The 25,095-nt window shown below is 47.7% G+C and overlaps 1 protein-coding gene and 1 non-coding gene across 8 annotated transcripts in view; one reads left to right on the top strand and one right to left on the bottom strand.

Annotated features, from left to right (window-relative positions):
• CHD7 (chromodomain helicase DNA binding protein 7) overlaps window positions 1–25,095 on the top strand; it is a 186,926-nt gene that overhangs the window by 6,713 nt on the left and 155,118 nt on the right. The window contains exons 1-2 of one of the 7 annotated variants that reach the window (XM_024127099.3): window positions 12,404–12,594; window positions 21,150–21,204. The exons of 4 other annotated variants lie outside the window; for them this stretch is intronic. The gene's annotated coding sequence lies outside the window, so the exon portion shown is untranslated. Of the gene's footprint in view, window positions 1–106; window positions 125–12,403; window positions 12,595–21,149; window positions 21,205–25,095 lie in introns of those variants that run through there. 2 more of the 7 variants (XM_024127100.3, XM_024127105.3) reach the window with 2 other exon arrangements.
• Window positions 7,944–8,030, bottom strand: LOC112065857 (small nucleolar RNA SNORD35). The gene has a single exon (XR_002892275.1). It is a non-coding gene; the product is annotated as a small nucleolar RNA SNORD35 (small nucleolar RNA).

The following is a 25,095-nucleotide window of genomic DNA, read 5'->3' as shown; positions in this document are numbered from 1 at the left end:
CGTCGCCGCCCGCGGGGCCCGACCCCGCGCCCGGAGCGCCGCCCGGCGACCCAACTTTTGCCTGCGTCCGCGGGGCCGGCGGCGGCGGCGGCGCGCGGTCCGGCCGAGGGTCACTTCCTCGCATGTAAATGGCTTTTTGTTGTGCTGCCGGCGTGGGGGGGGACGGGGGACAGGAGGGAGCGTGTCTGCGCGCGGGGGAGCGCGGGCGCGTTTCCTCCCGCCGGCGCCGAGCACGAGTTGCCGGCTCCATTCGAAAGAAAAAGGAAGGAGGAAAAGTTGGGCTGCAACTCCAGTGCGAGTGGGCGATGGACGCGCGGGCGCGGGGCGGCTGAGCAGCGGAGGCGGCGGCTCGGGGACGGCGGCGACCCCCGCCTCCAGCCCCCGCCCCCCGCCCCGGACCGACCACGCCGCGCTCGCCGGGAGCGGCGGCCGCACCGGCGCGAACAAAGTGCGTCCCTCCTGGCGCGGCGGCGCCGGCCCGCGCGGGGACGGCCACCGGGCGAGGTGGGTCGGCGGCGAGGAAAGTGCGCGGGGCGCCGCGTGGGGCGGGGGCGGCGCGAACACGCGGCGCGGGGGGCGTCCGGAGCCCGGCCCGTGCCGGCCGCGGGCGCGGAGTTGCGAGCCCGGAGCCGGGGGCTCCCGGGGCTCCCCGGCGGCTCCCAAGTGCGCGAGGAGGAGAAGAAAGGGAGCGGGGTCGGGGCGAGCGCGGGGAGGCGCGGCGCGGAGGGGACCCCACCTTGCCGAGCTGGCCGGGCCAACGGCGGCGGCTGCTGCATAATAGCGACTTTAAGCCCCCGGAGGCAACTCAGCTCCCCCATCCCCGAGCCCTCCGGGGGGTCAACGCCGGGGGGGGTGTCACCAGGTGGCCCCCGAGGTGGCCCGGGTGCGCTCTGCCCCCGCCGAGATCCGCCGTTCGGGGCGTGAACGGCCGAGGTGGCTGGAGGCCAGGCGGTCAGCGGGCAGAGGAAGGAGGGCGGTGGGGGACGCGTTGTTTGTTTGTTTGGCACCGGGGGTGCGGGGGCGCGGGCACCCGGAGGGCTGCGGTGCGGGGCGGCCGCGTCGGCGCGGGGCGAGAGCGGTCGGGGGGAGGGCGGCGGATCCCGGGCGCGGGGGGGCGGGGGGTCGGGAGGCTCCGGGGAAGGAGCCGCCGGCCCCGAGCAGCCATCATTACCGAGCCGCCTTTCTCCGGATGGCTGTGCCTCGAGGAGCCCCGCGCCGTGGGAGCGCACCCCGAGCTCGCGGCCGCCCGCCTGCCCGCCGGCTTTGTGAGCGCCCCCGTCGAGCGGACGCGCGGGGAGTGCTTCTGCTGCCCGGCGGCCGGTTTTCCTGGAGGTCGCTTTTAGGGACTGTTCACGCCTCGATTTTAAACTAGTTTTTTTCCCCCTCTTCCAAACAGACAATGGACAAAAGAAAAGTAGCAACCCACATGGAGAGTTTCCTTTTGAATTGCTAGAATTAGATACACTATCCAGCTCTCCACTTGCTAAGTATACTTTATAGTTTCCCATTGTATATTATCTAGCCATCGATTTAAAGAACTTATCTTGAAATATGTCCATCCTCTGGGCTTGATTTCTGGGCTGTATTAAATATTTTAACTTATTTCTAAAGGATTATGTGAAGGCCCTGATTTTTATTTTCTGAAAATTCTCATTTAAGCCGTCTTTGCAGTGGGCAGTACCTTTCAAAGAGGTTGAGTGTGTTTTCCCCCCAATTCTCTCCCGATAAGGGGAGGGGGGAGTACTCAACTAAAGGTAATAATCAAATAGAAACAACAACAACAAAAAACCACAGAAAACTTATCCTTATTTCCTCACAGATCTAGTCTAACGATGGCAAAAAAAAAAAAAAAATCGTAGTGACTATGATCTTAGCAGCATGGGAACCTGATTTATCCCAGTTATAATTCCGTTTAGATTGTAGCACTGTGTAAGTAGTAGGTAATTTCTTATTTCAGAAATAACTTGAGCAGTGATTCTGCGAAGTTGAATCCGCCTCCCAGCCCCCAGAGTACATCTGTCGCGGAGTGTTTTTGTCTTGCTGTTGCACAACAGAAGCCCTCCAGTCTTTACCCTAAAATGGCAGCTTTCATTTGACTGGGGCCCATTCATTGACAATGATAATAAAGAGGCTGAAAGCTAGATGCTTGGGGCACGGAGCAGGACTGGGTTTGCCTCTCTAGGTGATCGTAAGTGGAAGACATTTTATGTCCTTCCAGATTTCCTCACGAAAAGTTTGTTTTCCCTGAAAAATCTGTTCTGTGGAAAAAAGTTACAAGGTAAACAGAATTTGGAAGTGGAAAGCGACTTGCAGCAAATGTTAGAAACTAAGTTTTCTTGTTTTGCCAAATAGTGAAATTATGACATTCCCCCCCCCACCCCCCCTGCCCTTTTGGTAACCAGATAAAGGGACGTGATGGATTTTTGTGAGGCTTGTAACAGGTGAATTTCATCACCATAACACTCAAGAATTGTTTTCTAGTACTATGGATTTTGTTGTTTATAGTCTGTTGATATTTTCTATTTTTTTTTCCTCCCTCTGTGCAAGCCAGTAAATTGAAGCTTGATGAATTCTGTTCTAGGTTTTTCAGGATTCAAATGAGTTTCTTGATAAGAAATGAATAATTATAATAAAGGGACTGGTATGTGAATTCCAAATTCTAATCATATTGGTTTAATCAATGAAATTATGTTTTAAGTCAATTAAAAAAATTGCTTCCTTTTCTATGGCTTAATTTTGAAAGTCAGGATAGAGAAATATAGGTCATTTATAGGTGACGGTGATGGTTAAAAACTCAAACATTATTTTCCTCTTTTGAGGAAAAAAAATAGCACTTTTTTTTTTTTTTCCAAGTTGAGAATACCTAAGTTGAGTTTAAAATAGCAGGTCTAGTAACTTAATTTTGAAGCAGTACTTTCGTAGATTCTCCTGTACTTGGTTTAGTTGTTAATCAGTTCGACTTATAGGACTATTTCCAAAACTTTTTCATGAGCGTCTTACTTTGATTGAGTTAAAATAAATACCATGGGAAGTACCTTTATAAAACTGTATCAAAGAAATGTTACAACTTTTTCTTCATACAGATGCAGTCAATAATGTATTACCTATTGTATAGTTTTTAAGCAGTAAGGTCAAAAGTAAAAGAATATTTTCGTCTATGTGAAAATACAGTCAGAGTGCTTCTATGTACATGGCGTGTAACCCGTAAGAGCAATTTCAGTGCCAAGTTTAGAGTAGTTATTTCAAACCTAGCCGAAGAGCATTTTATTCCCTGTGCTTAAGAAAGTGTCACCATCCATTTGGTTACTTTTGATTCAGCAGTCACTGGCAAGCTTTCGGTGTGTAAAACGTCCCTCACAGAGTTTACCGTCTACTAGGAGAGCGCGTTCTATAGGTAACCAAAGTACTCGTATTTTAATTTTTAAGATCAGCTTTGGAGGTGGTAGTTATCGTCCATCTTTTATTATCCGTACATGGCCTTTCAGGTTTGATAGTAGTCACCATGGCCGTCTTATGGACATCTACTATAAATAAGGCATTGCAAGAATAAAAATGCTTAGTCAGGGCTGAGCAAAATGTGTGGCTGCAAAAAAATGACCCTTAAAATTTCAGCTTTGTAATCAAGTGATTTGCTTCCAGTATTCAGATGCTTTCTAGATGCAAACAAACCAGCACTTAGATAGATGTAGGTCACATAGCTAAATTCACTAAGGTAGATGGGGAGGGAACATCTGGGGTGATGATGGTGAGATGATGTCGGGAACATGGTGGCCCTGTGTGACTCTTTAATTGTCTTGTTCATTCACACGGACACTTTTGTATATCTTTAAAAGAGTATTCTTTTTATGCCCTTTTAGAGATTCAGAATTTTGTATTGTTATATCTTATCAGGTTTCTAAAGCCATTATAGCTTTGTCAGTTTGGGAGATAAAATTTTCCTTTTTCTCTGGAGATCTTTATTATTCTGTCCTAGTTTTTTTTTTTTTTTGGAGTTTGCCCCTGAGGCCTTCCGCTTCCCAAGGCCCCTCTAGCTCTGCACCGTTACCACTTCTGAAAGCTTAGAGACTCCTCCATCCTGTTGGACCTGTGGTGGGACGAGGAGGGAGATTAAACCAGGGAGGGGCTGCAGGGCTGTTGGTTTCCACCTTGAGCTTTGGCTGTACTATTTCACCGTTTCTCATATGTTTCAAAGGGAGGTGCTCTCACTTTCTAGTTAAACATACAAGGGCACAGGGGGACCTCCTCAGACTCAATACTATTTGTTAATTAACTAATATATTTTCACTTTATGTAGATGTCATTTTTTTTAAGCTCGTAAATTGACTTGAAATATATGCACATCTGACAATGAGCGGCGTATATTGTAAAGGATAGAGATAATCCCTTATATGCCACTTTTATGGGCTCTAATATGATCTGTTGCTAGTGATTTCTTTGCAGACATGTGTCCTGTCTTTAACCCCCATCCACCCAGCACACCCCAAATCATCCCCAACATGCTTTCACTGAGAGACATAAACTTAATGGAAATGTAAACCTAACCTCGGAATTCTGATTCTTGGTTTATGAAATGGACTATAAAAAAAGGTAGAAGTTGATTTTAGTGTTTCCTGTTTTTTTAACGTCAGAATTTTCTGTAGTGTCAACCTTCTTTCTGCTGTTTATTTGTAAATCCCTTGAATGAAACATTTACCTCTTTCAAAAGACCAAATGTATGATGAAAGAAAGCCCAAACCACGGCATTTCAATCGATGACAGTAAAATGTAACAAATATTTAAAAAATCATTGCTCATGTTAGGAAATAAATGTTTTAGTGATTAAGTCTAGGATAATCAAATTTAGGTATTGAAGAGTTGTAGTAGTAATATAGCAAAATAGTTGATGATGTTAAAATATGAAAGAAATTGGGAGTAAATGATCCCTTTTCTATTTCTGTCACTTTTCTGTTTTTCTACAAAAAATATGAAGGTGTAATGATTTATTTTAATGTGGGTATTACTCAGTTGCAGTTATGGCAAAAGCCCATAGCTGATTATGGTGGTAGTTAAGAGCTGGGATGGTAATTAAAAACATTAATACCGTTCTTTTATATTTTACTTTTATCAATATATTAAAATTCTTAAGTGAAACCACACCTGTGTGATAAAAATAATAAATAGAAACAGGAAATCATAATGATATTGTCAAGTAGAAATTCATCTTACAGTCATTAGTAAATCTTTGGATATTTAGAGCATGAGGGCCTTGGAGAGCTAGTTGAACTTTCTCATTTTGCAGATTAAGAAGCTAAAGCCCAGAGAGGTTAATTAAAGGAGCTGTCCCTGGCTGGCCACCCAGTTATTGCAGAGCTGTCTTGGTCATGGTTGTCTTCCTGGTGCCTAGCTGGGTGCTCATGCAGGGGAGTGCCGGGTTGGTCTTTGTTGGATGACTGAGCTGCTTCTGGAAGAGACTAGCTCTCCCTCTTATGTTCTGACTCAAAAGTACCTTTTGGCTTAAGCATCCTTTAGCCTATGCTAACATAGCTCTTAAGGGTGTTCTTAAGCCAAACAGTATTGTGTTTGCCTCCGTGTGGTGGTTTGGAGGTTTTTTTTTGGGATGGGGGAGCAGGGAGGTATGATTATCCATCTAGAGAAATGCAGAGAAAATTATTCTGAGATTTGATTATTGTTTTCATTATAGAAGCACGTATTCATTACCATAACTAGGTTCCAGTACCTTTAACTAATGTTAGGTGACTGCAAACATGATTGTTTTCTCAGTGAAATATTTTTGGAGGTTTTTGTTTTGTTTTTATTTTGAAAAATAAAAACTCTCTTTTTAAACATAAAAATAATGTAGAATAGTAATGAAGAAGCATTACTTGGCAGTAAGAGGCTGATTGGTCCCTGAGCTTGTTTGTTTGTGGCCATGTGGCATCAAAGACACTTTCTTCAGTGGTCCTTTTGACCTTATACCACTGCTGTAGGTGCCAGGCTTGGCTCTAGTGGCTAGCGACTGGGCTGTGATCAGTTTTCCTGTTTCACCTGTTTTCTTGTTCATCGGCTCAAGTATCTATTGGGTACCTGCTACCTAAAAGGCGCTGCGCTATGCCTGAGTTAGGAATACAGTGGTGCCAGGAGAAGACATAAAAGACCCACACGAAAAATAGAGCTACCGCGACGTCATAGGTGCTGTGCGGTGGACTGGGAGGAGGGAGAGTCACGTGTTAGGAGCGGCTTCAGCACTGCCATCCAGGTGATGGTAGGGGAATGGGGCAGTGCTCTGCCACCTGCAGGGAGGCAGCGTGTCTGAGGTCCACGGAGAGCAGCTAGGTGACACGCAAGAGGCGGGCACAGGCCAGCTTGGGCGGGGCTTACAGGATATGGAATTTGGGATTTTGAAAAAAAGCAGCAGAGCCACTGGTGAGTGTTAAGCAGGGCTTGACATGAGCAGGCTTGTGTTTTGAAGACCGAATTGGTGGGTGGGGCAGAGGAGAGAATAGGCTGGGAACCTCGTCGTCCTGCCTGCTATTGCTGTGGTCCGTGGGGTGGGGAAGGACCAATGGTTTGGGCTAGACTGGTGGCCGTGGAGATGGAGAAGTGGACAGGTTGGAGAGATATTTAGGAGGCTCAATGAATTGTCCCTGAAGATAGATTTGTTCTCAGGGGGAGGAAGGTGTCAGGGGATGTAGGTTTCTAGTGTATTCCTTGCACGGCCGGCTGGCTGGTGATGCTGTTCACTGAGGTAGGGAGTACCTGATGAGGACCAGGTCTGAGGAGGAAGTTCATGAGTTCTTGAAGCATGTGACTGAGGTGGCCGATAATGGACCGTGAAACTGTTGCTTCAGCCTTCTTTCCATTGCTAGCGGCATTCTAAAACTTTCCAAAATAGTCTGCTAGCTTCCCCCCAGAGATGTCGGTGTATGGTGGGCCCACCAAGGATTGCTGGTGGTGTCAGTGGAAGGGGAGAGAAGAGGGAAACTTTGTTATCTACCTTGATATGTGGCACTTTGTTTCTTACTTGCTTAATAGGAGTTTGCTTGATACAAAGAAGAGGACCCTCCGGTAAGCAGACTTTGCCACATTTTGTTCTTGTGTACCTCCACATTCTGGAGGCCGCTTTCTGTTGCTAGTTATGTATTGGGACAAGGTCCTTGGACTCCTAGAAGATAGCTGGTGGGTCCCACCGTGCTCCCCATGGAGGAAACTGGTTGCATTTTAGGAGCTGGTTGTGGCCAAACATGGGTGTGGTATAAATGAATACATTACTTAGATAATTGTGGAGGGAAATACCGTCCTCGGTCAGAACACACACACACACACACACACACACACACATTACCTGTTTTGGTGGGGGGAGTATGTATAAACTAGCTTAGTGTATCTTAAAAGTCACTTTGTTCAATTATCATAAAAAGTGGATGATAGAGCGTGATTGGTCACAAATGAGAGATGCTAATTGATAAACCCAGAAAAGCTTCCAAGTTGCTGACTTTAATATTATATGAGAAAAAGTATGAAAACCCTGAACATTTATGGTTTTTTTTGGTTTGTTTTGTTTTTTAAAAATAAACAGTCAATTTTATTGGGCTCAGACTAAGACTCCATGGGTCTTGAGGACCTCTGGGAATTTGTCAGTTTTCTTCTCTATGTTCTTTTCGGCCTGCTTCCGTAGCCTCATGAGCTGCTTCTTTTTCCGGTAGTGGATCTTGGCCTTTCTCCTTTCTCCTTCTCCTCCAGTGTAGCCGTTACTGCCTGGCACTTCCAGCCAACCTCATGAGCCAGGTGTCCTAGGTAGGCAAACTGGGGGGGACAGGGAGAAACGAAGCTGTAAGAAAACGAGGCCAGGGTGACTAGGGGAGGGACGTTGACATCCCGTCCTAGAGGATCCCAGTCCAGCCATACAACTTTTCAGCAAGCCTGCGCTCAAGAGACACAGCTACCCCTGGCAGGGCTCTCTGCTCCTCCTGGCATCAGCTGAGCCATTGGCATTATCGGCACTGCCCACAGTGGCATCTGCAGACAATTGTGAGAAAAAGCCATCATCTGCTGAACATTTATCTTGAAACAGTTATTTTGTTTGTTTTGTGTTTTGTATTTTTGTTTCTGCCAGTTTGTATAGTAACGATGTTACCCGTTTATTTATTTTTAAATTTTTTAAAAAAATTTATTTATTTTTGGCTGCGTTGGGTCTTTGTTGCTGTGCGCGGGCTTTCTCTAGCTGCGGCGAGTGGGGGCTACTCTTCGTTGCGGTGCGCGGGCTTCTCATTGCAGTGGCTTCTCTTGTTGCGGAGCCTGGGCTCTAGGCGCGTGGGCTTCAGTAGTTGTGGCTCGCGGGCTCAGTAGTTGTGGCTTGTGGGCTCTAGAGCACAGGCTCAGTAGTTGTGGCGTGTGGGCTTAGTTGCTCTGCAGCCTGTGGGATCTTCCTGGACCAGGGCTCGAACCCGTGTCACCTGCGTTGGCAGGCAGATTCTTAACCACTGCGCCACCAGGGAAGCCCTACCCGTTTATTTTTATTATAGGTCAGACATTGATCTTCGTGTGCAGAGAGATCCTTCCGGGGACTCGCTGTCTTTGGTTGGGGCTCTATTTCAAAGGTGCTCTGTTTGACATTGGTCCTCATAGGCCTTTTTGGTGCCATTGTGACTTGATCAAGTCCACCAGGGCCCTCCCTGACTTCCTCAGGGTGGGCACAATTGTGTGGCTTTGCAGATTTTTCAGGAGCTTACATTAGCTGTGGGGGCACGCTACATCTGAAAGTTTTACTCTCAACTTCTAGTGGTTTTGAGGGATTATTTGGATACGTTTAAAATTAAGGGGTAGTAATGTTCCCATGTGGTGACATAGTAGAAAAGCTGGGCTTTTCTGTCCACACTTTCTCTTTTTGGGCCTACTGTACTCATGGGGGGGCATACATCTTGGGATATCTTGACCCCTAAGACAGTCGGGTTCCATGCTTTTCACCCTAATGCCCTTCCTCTCCCACGGAGATGAGGAGAGCAGTTGTTCTTGTGGAGGTTTTATTCCGTGGTGGCCGAGAACTTGAGTTGTGGCGTCAGAAGGATCAGCTAGTGAATCAAAAAAATAGGAGCAATAATACTCTCAACCAGCCCGGGTTACTAACAGCGGGGGACTGCATGAGGTATGCCACCTGACGCACTTGGCATAGCGTAAGGCATATTTACTGAGTAGTTACTAGTATCATTAGCTCACTGGTAGTCATTGAACTTATCAAACCATGTGTCTTGGTTTTAATTTAAAAAGTCCCCGGATCCTGAATCATGACTGGCCAAGCACGAGAGGCCTGCTGCAGTGGATCCTGGCTGCACGGTTTTCACCTTTCCTCAGACGTCGACATCAGAATTAACATGGCTGTGTGCCTGTATCCAGGTACAGAACTAGGTGTTATTCACCCAGTCCTCTCATTGGCTACGCAGAGGTGGCTCGGATACCCCAGACACTAGAAGTGGCACATTTGAAGGAACAGTTGCTTTCTGGCTACGGAGCTACTCATCTGCTGGCTGAGCTGCGGCTGTCTTACCAGGGAACCCGTCAGTCCTTCTTTTCCCGAAACCTGCAGTTCTCCAAAGTCGGTGGGAGATGTTAGCCTGGGTAAACAGTGGTGGGCATATTCCATCCGTTCTGGAGCGTTAGAACCTTCCAGTATAGACTGGAGAGGTACACGGTGTTCTCAAAATCTGTAACTCTAGGTCCTCAAGTCTCTGAATGTTGGGGCCAGTCCTTTTCCCCCAAATTCTGTGCCTTGCTTAAGGAACAGACAAGAAGCTATCTAAAATGTGTAGATTTGGGATGGCGTCTGGGATAGGAGTAGCAAGGAGAAAGCGAGAAGGTTCCCTGCCTCTGGAAAGGTGAGGCTCTGGGGCAGCTTCCTTGGAGCCCCACTGCTCTCCAGATTGGTGTGACAGTGGGAGAGATGGAACGTAGACAGCTTTTGTTTTGTTTTGTTTTATCCTATTTTATTTTCACTGAAAAGAGACTCTGAAGGGAAAATGAAACGGGGCAGAGTAGAAACAGTTGACAGACATGAGCCTGTGGAAGTTCCCCGTATTCTTCCGTCCTTACGGCAAGGTTGAAAAATTGGAGAAGCTGCTGCTGCATGTTTTTTTTTTTTTTTTAATAAATTTATTTATTTAATTTTACTTTTGGCTGCGTTGGGTCTTCGTTGCTGCGTGGGCTTTCTCTGGTTGCGGCGAGCGGGGGGCTACTCGTTACTGTGGTGCGCGCGCTTCAGTAATTGTAGCACGCGGGCTCGGTAGTTGTGGCTTGCCGGTCCGCGGCATGTGGGATCTTCCCGGAACAGGGCTCGAACCCTTTTCTTGAATAACATTGACTCTAAGGGCTTGATCTCAGTAGCTCCCACGTGCGGAGCGTAGGCTTTATTTGAGTTTGCATTTTGCTAACCTGTTTTCTTACGTGAACTGTTGGTCACTGATTACCAAAGTAGGATTAATCAAAACGCTGAGGTAGGAGCAATAATCACCATTTTGTAGGTGAGGAAATGGAGTTTTAGAGATTGTTTAATAAATTTGCCCAAGAATACGGCTATTAATGGTGGAGTTGGGACTCAAATCAGGACAGGCTTATTTAAGACCATGTAGCATTAACCTCTCTGCAGAAATTGCTTTCGAGGGTCCCATCAGAATGACCTTGGCCTTAGGAGGGCAGGAACAGCATCTATCAAGACTTACACACCTGTGCTTTCAAGGCCCGCCTCTGGGAGTGACATTGAACAGCCCAGAGCTGCCCATGAATGCATGAGAGTCAGGGAGGCTTCTTTTCCTCACAAGTCATACCTTATCAATTGCGAACACTTTCTACCTAAAAAGACACTCACTTATTGTAAGACTTACTAGTGTTCTACCCTGTTTTTGTTTATCAGTCCAAGACGTGGCCAACATCAGAGTATTCAGCTTGCTACAGAATTGGCTGTCCTCAAGGTTTCTTTCCAGTGTTTATCCAAGATGTATTAATTCATGGAGCATCTTTTTCTCGCTGCAGAGGACTTGAGTTGCTCAGGAAAGAAGACGGGATATGCCCTAAGCTCCCAGCCATAGCACTCGCTCTTGGCAAATACTTAACCTAGCCAACAGCCAGCCTCCAGGAAGTGCTTGCACACGGCCTCTGCCCACACGCAGGACGGCAGGCCGTGCCCTGCAGCTGCACGCTGCGTGGTGTCAGTAGGTCTCAGATTCAGATGTATAAAGCAGTAGGTAGGCTTATATGTTATGGGGTGGACGTGTGTTCCTTTTTCAGGGGATTTAAAAAAAAAACAAACACGATAGTATCCCAAATCCTAATACTCCTTTGTGTCTTAGAACTATTCTATGGTGACATGTCTAGATTCTGTATATGTTTATGGGTTTTATTCCCTCACAACTGAACAAACAGTTGTCCAGCTTGAGTACAGTAAATCTCTCGTTAAAACTTGAAGTTTTGCTATTTTTGGTGCACTTGAAATTTTAACTTTTTTTGATTGTGTTAGGTTTCAGAGAGCTAGGTTTATCACCAGAATTAGCATTTTAAGTCTTCCATTTTCCCCTCTCATTAGAAAACAAAAGAGAAAAATCTGGGCTGGTGTTTGAAGCAAAGTTCAAGTTTATAGGGAACTTTGTGGCTGCTGTGGGCTGTTGAGAGCCCTTTCGTTTAGCTGCTGGGGTCGAGCAAGATAAAGAGAACCCTGTCCCATGTGCTGCCAGATACTTAGTAGGGATGCAGTAAAATGACGCAGTCAGGTGATTTCCCACATGGTTCAGCCCGTGGGTGGTGACGCGGCTGTACCTGAATTGTGGGCAGGCAGGCGGTGTCACCGTGGACCACCTGGGAAACGTGGTGTTTGTCTTGGTGTGAACGAAAGGTGATGTACTGCCCAAGGATCTGCACAGAAGCCCAGCTTTTGCTGGTGGATTGGTGACATAGGGGACCGACTGTCAGTTGCTTGTTGTAGCTCCGGCTCTTCAGAACTTGAAGAAATGCCCACATGGGGACTTCCCTGGTGGCACAGTGGTTAAGAATCCGCCTGCCAGTGCAGGGGACACAGGTTCGAGCCCTGGTCCTGGAAGATCCCACGTGCCACGGAGCACCTAAGCCTGTGCACCACAACTACTGAGCCTGCGCTCTAGAGCCCGTGAGCCACAACTACTGAGCCCATGTGCCACAACTACGGAAGCCCACACGCCTAGAGCCGTGCTCTGCAACAAGAGAAGCCACTGCAATGAGAAGCCCGTGCACCGCAAAGAAGAGTAGCCCCTGCTCGCCAAGAAATGCCCACATCATCAGCATTATCCTTTCTGGATCACTACCACCATAATAACAACATTCAGAATAATAATACCTTCACTTGGCAAACCTGAAAATGACTCGACTACCTGTACCTCTTCTAAAAAAGACTGCTTGAGCCGAAATGCCCACATCATCATCATTATCCTTTCTGGATCACTACCACCATAATAACAACATTCAGAATAATAATACCTTCACTTGGCAAACCTGAAAATGACTCGACTACCTGTACCTCTTCTAAAAAAGACTGCTTGAGCCAGCTGTTGAATTTAGTAAGTGATCTGATTTGCTTTACCTGCCAGCTCCAGGCTAGAGGTAAGAAAATGGGTCTTTTTATTCAAAGCATTACAGCATTCATTTATATCCTTATGAAATTTTCTTGTGTTTATCTCTTACTTCCAGTGTTCTGTTTTGTGAAAGGAGCCCCAGCTTTCCCTTTTCGCACTGTTTTGAGAGAGTTGCATAGAAAATGCTGGTCCTTCATTCCTGGGCCGAAAAGCTAACAGTATGTAGTGGTTTCCGGGGGAAGAGGGGAGCAGCTGCTGTGAGCCTGGCCTCTGCCTCTGTCCTGTAGCTTTTCAGCAATTGCCTCCTCTCCCCGCCTTCCACCCAGCCAGGATTCAGAGGTACAAGGTGGTTTTGCAGAAATAATGCATCGCTTGGTCTTTAAGAGAGAGTAGAATGGTGAGCTGGATGATGTACCTTTTTCATCTGTTTTCTCCAAGGGACCTGTAAAACGGGTCTGTTTATGTGACTTTGAGGATCTTATATAATTATTTTAAAAGTCCATCTGGTAAAATTAGAATAACTAATAAAATAGATATTTATTGGGGCCTTAGAATGAACACAGTCACCTGAGGTGCTTGTTAAAAATGCCTATTCTGGGATTTCCCTGGCGGTCCAGTGATTAGAACTTGGCGCTTTCACTGCCAAGGCCAGCTTCAATCCCTGGTTGGGGAACCAAGATCCCACAAGCCTCACAGCGTGGCCAAACAAACCAATGCAGATTCTTTAGCCCTACCCCAGTTCTTTTCCTGAATTAAAATCTCTGTGATAAGAACCTGCTGTATAAAAAAATAAATAGAATAAAATTCAAAAATTCAAAAAAAAAATCTCTGGGCCATCTAAAGTCTGAATTTTTATCTAGGTGCTTCTGATACATTCTAAAAGGCCACACGTTTAGACCAGTATGTTAGTTATACAGTGAGCGTACCATGGAAATACAAAACAGTTCAGAAAAATGGTAACGCATATATTTTTACAATATTTTTTGGAATTTTGCAAGTAATGTTATTCTCTTACACGTAAATGAGTGAAATGTAGTTGCTATTTGAGACACCAGTTATATGAAAGGTAAAGATGGACACATGGTTGAGCTTGGAAGCATAGTCCCCTTTAAAGGTGGTGTTAAACAGGACAGAGCAGTGTGTGTTGTATTTATTTGTTAAATTTTATTTTCATTTCTGCCACAGAATAATGAAAAACTTGTCTTATGTGTGGTTCTAGTCTCCGTGGTATGAAACGTGAGTGGATTTAGGGGACGTCCCTGGCGGTCCAGGGGTGAAGACTCCAGGCTTCCAGTGCAGGGCATGCGGGTTCGATTCCTGGTCGGGGAGCTAAGACTCCCAGATGCTGCGTGACGCGGCCAAAAAAATATTAAATTAAATAAAGAAATAGTAATAAAAAAGAGGTGTTAGTGGGTTTACTAGGCAGCAGTAACTGTTTAGGGGCACCCATTCCAAGCCGGTGTTGCTTCCAAGGGCAGGTCAGACATGTAAAGCGAGAGTGGCAGGTGATTTGGTGGGTGGGCTTGGCGGCGTCCTTCTCCGTGAGAGCCAGGTGTTCTGCGGAAGGCCGTGGGCCGCGGCGTCCGGGCTCTTTGCTCAGGCCTCCTCCTCCCCTCCTTTCCGGTTTGCTCCTCTCTGACTGCCCCGGCCTCTTGCCCCATCGTCTCCCTGGACCGGCCCGTGGCTGGGAGGTGCCGTCCGCGCCCTGGGCCTGCTCCCCGGGGTCCCCACTCCTCTCCTGCTCCCTGAACGCAGCCTGCGTCCTGCGCCCAGAGGGCCCGTCTCGGCTTCGCTAGGGCCCAGTTCAGACTCACAGCTCCAGCTCCTGTTTCCGGGTGATTAACTCCTAAGACTGTATTTTTATTTCCAGTGTCGCCCCCAGACGTCTGTTCTTAATGTTCCCCACCTGTCTGAAATGGACGTCTTTTCAACACCCCCCGGCCCCCCTTTTCCTGCCTGAAGCCCAGCCCCTCATCTGAGCATCTGAGCCCGAACGACATGCTCCGTGCCGCCCCTCATCCTGGCCTTTGCTGGCCCATTGCAGGCTCCTCTGGGTTCAGGGGGCCACCTTCCACTGCGCTGCACCCTTGAGACCCCCCGCCCGCCCGTTAGAACACAGTCCCCGGCCTGCTGAGCCCTGGCTCTCGTTGCCGTCGCCTGCGCTGGATGGAGGAGACCCCCGCCCTCCCTCCCCGCTCCTGGCATCCTCCTTCGGCGCCCGGGCAGCCGGCGCCCTGCCGCCCTGACTGCGGGTCTGGAAGCACCCAGGCCCCCGCAGAGGCGTCCTGCTCCACGCCTCCAGGTGTAGCCGGGCTGACGGGTTTCAAGTGGAGGCTCCGTCTCAGGCGCGGCGGGGTTGCCCTGTGCCTGCGGCCTGTCCCTTCCCTGGCCTCCCCAGTGACAGGCTCCAGCCCTGCCTGGCTGTCCCCCAGCTGGTTCAGAATGTGGGTGGGGAGAGGAGGTGAGAGTCCCTCCTCAGGCCTCAGCCCGTGTCCCCGGCGTCTGGTCGGAAGGCCTTTCTTTATTCCGGGTCGAGGTGTCCTGATGAGGTACTTGAGATGCCCTGTGGGTGGGTCCAGGGGTACACAGTAATGTCCGTGTAGTAATCTGGTGTTGGAGGGAAAGCTGTTAAACTAGCAGCTGAAGTCCTTTCAGGGGGAGTCGCTTGCTGCGGCGAGCGTGGCCTGAGGGACTGTGCCGGAGCGGGTGCCCTTTGCACCAGGGAACCATGTGGTGGCAGTGGCATCAGGGCAGACGGCTGCCTTCCGCGGTGGCTGTCCAGGAGGAGCCTCAGAAACGGGCCTCCAAGGTCACGTCGGAGTGAGCTCTTACATAAGGGCCCTACCCAAGTCGGCTATAAGAAGGACTTCATGAATGCAAAGGCGTGGCCAGTAAGGAGCAGGGAAGATTCAACAGCATTTTCAGATTTCCACCTCTAGAGGGTAAATGGTGATTTCTTTTTTTTTTTTTTAAATGTATAGTACATCTCCTTTTGTTTTTTATAAATTTTTATTTATTTAATTTTTGGCTGTGTTGGGTCTTCGTTTCTGCGCGAGGGCTTTCTCTAGTTGCGGCGAGCGGGGGGCCACTCTTGTTGCGGAGCACAAGCTCCAGACGCGCAGGCTCAGTAGTGTGGCTCACGGGCTTAGTTGCTCCGCGGCATGTGGGGTCTTCCCAGACCAGGGCCCGAACCCGTGTCCCTGCATTGGCAGGCGGATTCTCAACCACTGCGCCACCAGGGAAGCCCAAGTAAATGGTGATTTCTGTGTGAGGTTTACCATGAAGTTTTTTTGGGTTTTGGAAACATGGATGTGTCTGGTGAAAGCTGTTCTCGTATTCACTCTTTTCGGAGATAGATAAGAATTACGAGTGTGCAGATCTTAAGAATATTCTTGTGACTTTAACGTCTGTGAAGAGGGGTGCTTGAGTTCTGTGGGAGATACTAAACATGCTCCCTGTGGCCGGGAACTGCAAGGTAGCACACCTGTGACGAGGTGGAACCGGACAGCGCGGCATGTAGTCAGGTGCCGAGGAGGGGTGGCGCTCTGGGCAGGGGTTTGGTAGTGGAGGAGGGAATCAGCAGGTGTGACCTGTGCCCTTTGATAGGTTGGAGGGACTGAGAAATGACATGAGCAGAAAGCACAGAGATACTGCGAGGCCAGGGTCCCCAGAGCAAGCTGCAGGGGCGGGGCCCGTGGCGCCAGGGAGAGGGGTGCCCTGCCAGACACCTGCCCTCCTCCCGGCCTCCCAGGACCGCAGGGAGCCCCGTTCCTGGGCCCAGGAGGGTCAGAGGTGGCTGGGGGCAGAGGGGCAGGGGCTGGACAGACAGGGTTGGGGATAGGCCGTGGCGAAGTTGGAAGTTCAGACCCGGTGAGATCCTGTCTTGCATTAAGTGATGGAAATGGAGTTGAAAGGTTAGTCTGGCAACGCGTGGGGGATTGCGCTTGAAGAGGGACTAGAGGCGAAAAATCAGAGGCTGTTGAAATAGCGCAGGCAGCCGCCCTGGAGCTGCACCAGGGCCGGGGGAATTGAGCGGGGGAGGCCTGAGAAGAGGGGGAGATCCGGGGGGGCCGGACGGGGAGCGGGGTGAGTCCCACTCCTTCCAGGGCCCGGCACGGAGCTGAGAATGGCTTTGGAGCCTCTTTTCAGGAGAACCAAGGTTTGATGATTCGAACTTAGATGAGATCCCCAAACAGGAAACATTTGAGGAGGGTGAGATGTATGAAAAGATAAAAGGTCACTTTAGAAAGCTTCCAGAATAAAAAGCTACATCACTCACGGAGCTGTGCGACCTGCAAGCCGAAAAGTAGCGAAATAGTAAATCCTTTTTTTGTTGTTGTTAAGTAAAGTCAGTGTCTTATAAAAATGATTTTGGAACTGTTTTCACGTGTAGCTTGACTTTATCTTTTTAAATGTCCTTACAGCATGGGCATAGAATGACACAGGAGAATGCTGCAGGATTGTTCCTGTTGCTCTTTCAGAGTCAAAACAGCATGATGGTAGTTTGGGAGTTTGTACGAGGCTACGCAGTTATGACACACGGAAGTTAATCCGTTCACCGTAGTTGAGCTTCCTTCGGAGTGTGTGTTCCGACGTTAGGACGAACCGGCTCGCCTTTTATGCTTCACCTGCTCTGATGTGTGCGTGTGGATCTATTAAAAAGACACATCAACAAATACAGTAGAGAAACAGCTGTAGCCCAGTAGAAAAGCAGTAAAGGATATAAGCAGGTCATGCATAGGAAGAAAATTTAATTGCCAAAAACATGAAAATTTCTGAATTATGGAATAATAAAAAATGCAAATTAAAACAAGATACTTTTCCTCCTTATCACATTAGCAAAGATTTAAAAAACAGTTTTGATACTGACGGGATATGGTGAGACTTGCATGATCACTGCCGTCTGAGGTTCAGACTGAGGTTCAGTAAGTACAAACATTTTGGAAAGTAATTGGAGATTATATGTATCCAGACCTTTATGAATGGCCATTCCAATCATATCAGTCATCCGTCCTAAGGAAAAATCTGAAATCCAATCAGCTGTTATGAATAAGAGGTCACAGCATTTTTTTTCTGACAGTGAGAAACTGAGAATGGTTGAATGTGTGCTGTGTTCATGTGTTAAGAGTGTGATGCAGGCGTTACACATCACGTTTTTGAACAACATAAAGCCTCAACGAGTAGAGCACAAAAGAATATATTAACTGTGGTCCCCATTTTATACAAATTAAATCACAAGCCTAGGAAAAGACTAGGGAAAATACATCAATTTAAAAAATGAGGAGTTTCAGGGATTGACAGTTTCACTTAGTTAAAAGCTCTGCTTCTGGAGTTACACAGGTCTGGTTTGAATCCCTGCCCAACTACTTATTGTCTGTGTGACTTTGGAAAGCTGACTTAGTAGCTCTATGACCACAGGCAAGTTTTTTTTTTTTAATTTATTTTTGGCTGCATTGGGTCTTCGTTGCTGCGCACGGGCTTTCTCTAGTTGCGGCGAGCAGGCTTCTCATTGCGGTGTCTTCTCTTGTTGCGGAGCACGGGCTCTAGGTGCGTGGGCTCAGTAGTTGTGGCTCGCGGGCTCCAGAGCGCAGGCTCAGCATTTGTGGCGCACGGGCTTAGCTGCTCTGCGGCATGTGGGATCTTCCTGGACCGGGGCTCGAACCCGTTTCCCCTGCATTTGGCAGGCGGACTCACAGCCACTGCGCCACCAGGGAAGTCCCACAGGCAAATTTTTAAACTTATCTGAGACTCAGTTTCTTCAGCTGTGGCGGGGAGACGGTAACAGTGCTTAGCTCCGAGGCCTGTTGGGATTAATGCAGCGATGCTTCTGAAATACCTCACACGGTACTCGCCGCATTGTTAGCCCTCCATAAAGGTTAGTTATTTGGATCTTGGGTTATTTTTATTTTAATCTTTACATCCTTAAGTATTTTCTAAGTTTTATACTGAAAGGTACTTTTATAATCTAGAAAAACAACCATCACCACCCCAAGAAGCTATCTTATACCAGATATGGAAAGAAAAAAACTGGCAGCTTTTCAGCGTTTTGTGGTATAGACAGGGAAATCTTTATAAAGTAATCTCAACTAGTTATATTTCTGAAATGAATACCCCAACATTTGCCTCTTAGGGTTTTCCCTTTTTCTAGATCACTGAGCAGTATTTGGCTTATTTTTTCTATCTCAAGGAAATTTTGTTCTGCAGTAAGTTGAATTTAGGAGATCCCTGCCGCCTTTTTTTTTAAGTTTTCTGAAATCAAAGAAAACAAGGATCATCTTTTTAAAAACTTCTATAGATGAGATCTGAATTTGGTTAGTATTTACTAAACATTTAGCACTCAGATTTCAGTGCTAGCATCTGTGCATCTCACCTAATTGTTTAAATATGGGAGCATGATTTTGATATTGGGGAGGTGGAGGAGAAACCAACCCCTTGAGAGTTTTGAGCTTGAGTTTAAAAGCTTATTGTGTCTTGGAGTGAGTCGATTTACGCTGGTGGGAAGACTTGAGCATCTGGAACCCTTCCACCTTGGAATTGTGTCTTTCTCACAGGAGAAACCATTTGGGTCGCATGCAGCCTGGAGAAGCTTTCAGGCTCTGTTTTCTTCATAGGAGGGTAACAGCTTTGCACTTATAATAAAATAGCTTCAAAGCTTTTGTCTCCTTGAAGTTATGTGACCTTTCATTTATCTCAAACATCCTTTATTGTATGTTGTATGGCAAACAGAGGATGATAAGAAAAGGAAAAATAGAGACAAATCTTAACATCGTCTCCTAAATTAATTATGAATACATGGGTTGATGGTAATATAAAACTTAAACCATAGAATCCAGAATACATGCAACTTCATTTTATTATTGTATTTCATACACGTCTAAGATGGTGTCAGTTGTAAGATAGATCCTATTTCTGACCTATGGGAATGTGAAAAAAAAAGTATGTCTTAGATTCAGTGAAATACAGTAACGGGTAAAAAATTAGAAAACCTTCAGTTTGCAGTCACTCGTGTTTTTCAGTTTCGTTTACTGAACAAAAAGGAAAATCACCTGACTGCATCTGAAATTGGAACTTAAGCCTCTAATCTTTAGCAAAAAGATTTCACAGCTGCCTGTCACTTTAATCACACCTGGTGCCATCCTGTGCACACCTTGCTGCATCCATTGTGAACGGCACGTAGAGCACAGCCTGGATGGGCTTATGAATCTGGCATTTCGGCATGAACCTGCTTGGCTACTGGGCCTAATGTAAGCAGACAGTGGGCCACTTTTTATAGCGTTAATCTGCCAGACTGCTGTCAACACATTGGGTACCATAAAACAGTGTCACCAAGACTATTCCACAAGGGTGATGCCAAAATCTATTAAAACTCACAATAAAACAAGAAACGTACTGCTAACCATTAAAAGCCTGACTTGACAATCAGTCGAGTATTTGGGTATAGATTCTGAGCTTAGTGCCAGGCTAGTGCCCACGTTGTACAAATGCAGAATGAATGTTTTTTGTTTATAAGTTTAAAAATCTAATTATTCAGTGTTACAAAGCAAGGAAAGGGCCCTTTTCTTTCTTTCTTTCTTTCTTTCTTTGTTTTTTTGTATCTAGGATAGTTTGACAGGATTTTGCAGCAGATAGTGTGAAGCCAGGATGGAAAGAATACAGACCCAAATGTGGACAATGTCAGAGATTTCCTCCCCCACCAGCCATAAGGAAGAAAAATGTCCAGTGAAATGATAGCAGTGTAAAGATTCTTTATATGTCTAGTTGGAGATCAGAGAGGCAGCATGGTGGAAAGGTTAAAGCCCGGAAACAGCTCTGGAGTCAGACAGCCTGGGTTTAAAGCTTGGTTCCAACACTTAAGTACCTTCGGCACCTTGAGCAAGTTAATTAAACCTCAGCCTCAGTTTCCTCATTTACGAAGTGGGGTTAATAATAGTACCTCTTCAGTGTCTGTCATATACCAGCCATTCATTAGAATGAGCAGTTATTCACAGTGTCATGGCTTGCTTTGTTTCTCAGTAAAGAGAATGTGAAAGTGAGAGATGTAAAGATTGGAGAGCCTTCGTGCCTTGGTGTCTATTAGTGTGACGGTAGAGCTTTCAGATGAAGATGGTAGATAACGCATTTCTTCACACTGCAGTGAGCGTCAGGCAACTTGAGAGCAATTAGTTATTAAGAAAAGACTGAGAGTATGATTGTGGTGACTCCCTGTAGAGCATTTTGCTATGATACCTTGCTTAGGGTTTTCTGGATTTCCCCCGTGTCTTGTGGTTGAGTAAGGAGTGGTTTTAATGTGGCAGTGTGCACTTGGGTTATCATGAAGTGTGGCAGCTCTGCTTTGTGCAACAGGACAGGGGCGTCTCTGTCTTATCCCATAGCTTCTTCTATCTTAGGTGATATGAACTGATATTTTAATGTCACCGAAAAATTATATGACCAAGAAGAACTGAGATGATTTCAAAATGGCCAAATGTTGATATTTTAACTGTTCTGTTGCTGGTCACCCAGAGTGAGCCAGGGCTATGTGATAGGTTCTGTTTTATGTTTTATCACATGTTATCTTTTTCTTTCTTTTTTTTCTGTTTAAAGCCTACGATAACCTGTTCTGCCGGAGCCAGCCCTGCGTGTCCCCCATTGCTGTGAGGTATGGCCCAGCTCCTCTGCTTCCTTGCTGAGCGCCCTCCCTCTACTGTTGGATGGGGTGGAGGCAGGGGGGCACAGAAAGCTAGAATAAGCAAGATGGCAGGACTTGAAGGAGGTTACAGTTGAATTAACTTTTCACCTCCTTTTCAGCCCCACATGCCACCGACTGCTAGGGTCGTCCCTCAGTCTGCTCTCAGCCGCGTCATGGGTTAGATGAACTGGTCCCCCCCCCCCCACCCCCCGCCCGTTTACTGTTGTTATTGTTTCATAGCCAGAGCTTGTTTCTATGGAAATATTTTAGATTCCAAACAGCCAAGTTCAAAATATCATTAGGAGTGATTGCTGGCCTTAGGCTCTTTCCAGCCATACTGGAGCTTTCACCTTCACAAATTGTGTCTAGGACGTTTCTAGAAGCTTACCACCGTATGGCAATGACTACAGCCACTGGCCATGCTGTAGGAGGTTCATGGGCCTTTTCTTTGGATGCTCCCCTGAGACAGGGTACTGACCTGACAGAAACCAAGGATCATGTGTATGTCAGCCCATACTGGGTGAAGACAAGATGAAACCCAAGGGAATCAGGACCACAGAGTTAGGAGGTTACTGTGCGTGACCTAACATGATGAGATGATGCCACATCGGGTGGCGGAATAGTTGTAGAGACTTAAACACGTGCTGGCTCCGGGGCTAGTGACGAGGTCCTGCTTAACCCAACCTAATGGTCTACAAACAGGGGCGGTGCAGCCTCCAGCCCCGCTGCTGGTGACCATCGCAGGTGGCGTCACCTCAGTCAGGAGTGTGGGTGGGTTCTGGCGTCGGAACCTGGTTCTCATTTAGAGGCCTCGCCGTGCCACGTGGCCCTGGGAAGGTGCCTTGACCTCTGCAAGCTCGGGTCCCCAGGGGGCCAGCACCCAGCGCCAAGCAGGGCCCGGGGCGGCGGGCCTGTCAGTGCCTCCTGGGCGCAGGACCTTCCGGAAGCCGTGGGCTGAGCTCACGGGTTGGAACAGTGTGTCCATGTGAATTTTGAGCTGAGCGAGGTTTGTGAATAATGTCTCTTTGGGCCGGAAAATAACCGGATGGGAAGAGCACACACACGCATGCAGACGTCACCCCAAAGTGGTGCAGGGTGTCCCATGTGATGGGACGGGAGGGTGCTGCAGCCCAGCCAGGTCGGCAGACCTCGGGCCAGACGCGGGGTCGTGGCGCGCACGCGTTTATAAGCAGCAGCAGCGGGTGAGTCCCCGTCTTGCCGTGAGACAGCCCTTGTAGAACGTCTGGTCCCGAGTGCTCTGTGGTAAAGTGCGAGTACAGGGTCGTTGTGATGGGCGAGATCACGGCCACAGACCCGGACTTTCAGTCATGGGTTTCATCTGCAGAAAGTCTTACGTTCCATTCTCAGCATCTTTATTTCCCCAAAGAAGTGTAAGTCCCTTAAGGTGAAGTAGGTTCTTTTTCCTTCCTCCCCATTTCTATGTAAACTTGGCCATGTGTTTGGGAGTGGATGGGGTTTACTAGTTGTAAAGGAGAGGGTGTTTCTCACCCAAAGGTGATATTGTGGCTTCTCCACATAGCTTGGACGGTCCGATTGTATCATGGTTCTTTCTTGCTCAGATGTCTGTACTATATAATGGGAGTGTTTCTTAATATGACGCTCTCTTGGAACAACTTTTTATCAGGTAATTACAATTTTTTTTTTTTTTTTTTTTGTCTGCGTTGGGTCTTCGTTGCTGCACGCGGGCTTTCTCTAGTTGCGGCGAGCGGGGACTACTCTTCATTGCGGTGGCTTCTCTTGTAGCGGAGCACGGGCTCTAGGTGCACGGGCTTCAGTAGTTGTGGCACGCGGGCTTAGTAGTTGTGGCTCGCAGGCTCAGTAGTTGTGGCCCACAGGCTTAGTTGCTCCGCAGCAGGTGGGATCTTCCCAGACCAGGGCTCGAACCCGTGTCCCCTGCATTGGGCTCAAACCCGTGTCCCCTGCATTGGCCAGGCGGATTCTTAGCCACTCTGCCACCAGGGGAGTCCCAAGTAATTACAGTTTTTAAGGAGAGAATTTTATTAGGAAAGGTGGGTTTGGTGAGGGGAAAAAAAACAAACTCTGCACATTTGAAAGGTATTTTGTTAGGTAACAGCTGTATGTGAACTTAGAAGATATTTTTAACCTTCCTGGGGATTTTTACATGCTTCTCCGCCACTCTTTTTTCGGGGTGGGGCACCCATCACCACTGTGTCTTGTTTGATTTCTCCGTAGAGGACGTTTACCCTGCTGCATAGCTGTTTCTGCCTCTTGTGCAAATCCTTCGGCCCCTGGTATAGGGCTCTGTGCAGGATCGGTGGGGCAGGAGACCTGTGCTTTCTCCTTTGCAATGTTGGGTTTTGGAGGCTGGACAAAATAAAGGAAAAACCAGCTCCCCCACTTACCAGTTTTGTGGTTTGGAGCGTTACTTGATTGCTTTAATACCACTTTCCTCATCTACAAGATATGGGCAGGTACTACTTCAGGGGTGGTTGTGGGGATTGTGTGTGTGTGTGTGTGTGTGTGTGTGTAAAGCACCGAGCCCAAGGCTCGGTCCACAGTGAGCACTTACTAAACTGTCAGCTACTGCCCCCAGCCTGTTTCACCGTTAATTTTCCATATGTGGTGGGTATATAATCTGGAAAATGCAGGATTTTCTTTTTCCGAATATTACACTTCAGATTAGGTGTCCCTCCTGATTTCTATGTAGGTTGCTGTATCCATATCACACCTTGCCTCTTTTAGCTCTAATTTTGGTTTCTTCTTCTTTGGTTGTTCTAGCAAGTTGGAAGGGAACTGTCCCTTCCAACGAGAATCTGTTTAGTCCACTAACTAAATAAAGCTTTTTATATTAAGACCTCCCAGCGACAAGTGTGTGGGGAGGAGGAGGAGACTGTGGTTTCAGTTGTAAACTTAAAAACAAAATCTCTCGCCCCAGCCCTTCCTCTGTCAGAGCTTTGCTGTTGCTGGAGAAGGAGACGTGGGAGCGACGGGGATCAGCTGGTGCTCTTAGGCGGCTGGACCTGGAGCCTCAGGGTGACGCTGGGTAACCTGCTCACCTGGCCAGGCGGCGGGGAGGGATGCTCAGGGGAGGCGCGGAGAGACAGGGCCGTTCTGCAGCTTCCGTGGAGGATGTGCCGTCCCCTGATTCTTCCGTGAAATGCCTTTGGCCAGTCGACTGGTGATGGTGCTGAAATGCAAGGACGCTTGCCCTTCCTTTCCCATTGGTCAAGGTGGACTTACGGGTAGGAAACAAAAGAAGACAAGAAAACAAGAATGGAATTTGTGCTTTCATTTCCTCCATTATAGTAACCGTTTTAGGATAAATTCTTGAAATCCTATTTGGTTGAAACTCTGTGCATTGAAATTACAGTCTCTACCCCATTGGCCTCACCCCAGCACAAAGACAGACTCGTGATGCTCCGGTGATGGAAGCACAGTCTTGGCTCTCATGTTGTTTAGCCGCATCATAAAATTAACACTCATTCCTGTGTTCAGTGCGCTGAAACCCGCGCTGCTCCACCCTTCCTGGAGGGGCCGTCCCACCCACAGTCCCACTACCCTGTGCCACCTTGGACCACGTCTTCAGTTCCAGGCTCCAAACCGCCCTCCTGCCCTGCATTTGGCCAGTTGTCCATCCTGGGCTGCTGTTCTGCCTCGTCTGTGAAACGGCACCTGACCCCTGCCTCATCCTGTATCTGACTTCATTCTGCCCCATTCCTCTTGATTTCAGCCTGTCTCAGCTCCTGGGTCAACAGTGTACAATTTCCACTTACTCTTTGAAGACCCCCTCTCCCCGCTCCCCCTCCCCATGGCCTAGTTTTCCCTCCCTTCCCCCTCCCCCTCCCCTCCCCCTCCCCTCCCCTCCTCGTCCCTTCCCCT

Source organism: Physeter macrocephalus, chromosome 15 (assembly GCF_002837175.3).
Source record: "Physeter macrocephalus isolate SW-GA chromosome 15, ASM283717v5, whole genome shotgun sequence".
Classification (NCBI taxonomy): domain Eukaryota; kingdom Metazoa; phylum Chordata; class Mammalia; order Artiodactyla; family Physeteridae; genus Physeter; species Physeter macrocephalus.
The sequence above is the reverse complement of the archived record's forward strand: the minus strand, read 5'-3'. Positions and strand labels throughout refer to the sequence as shown.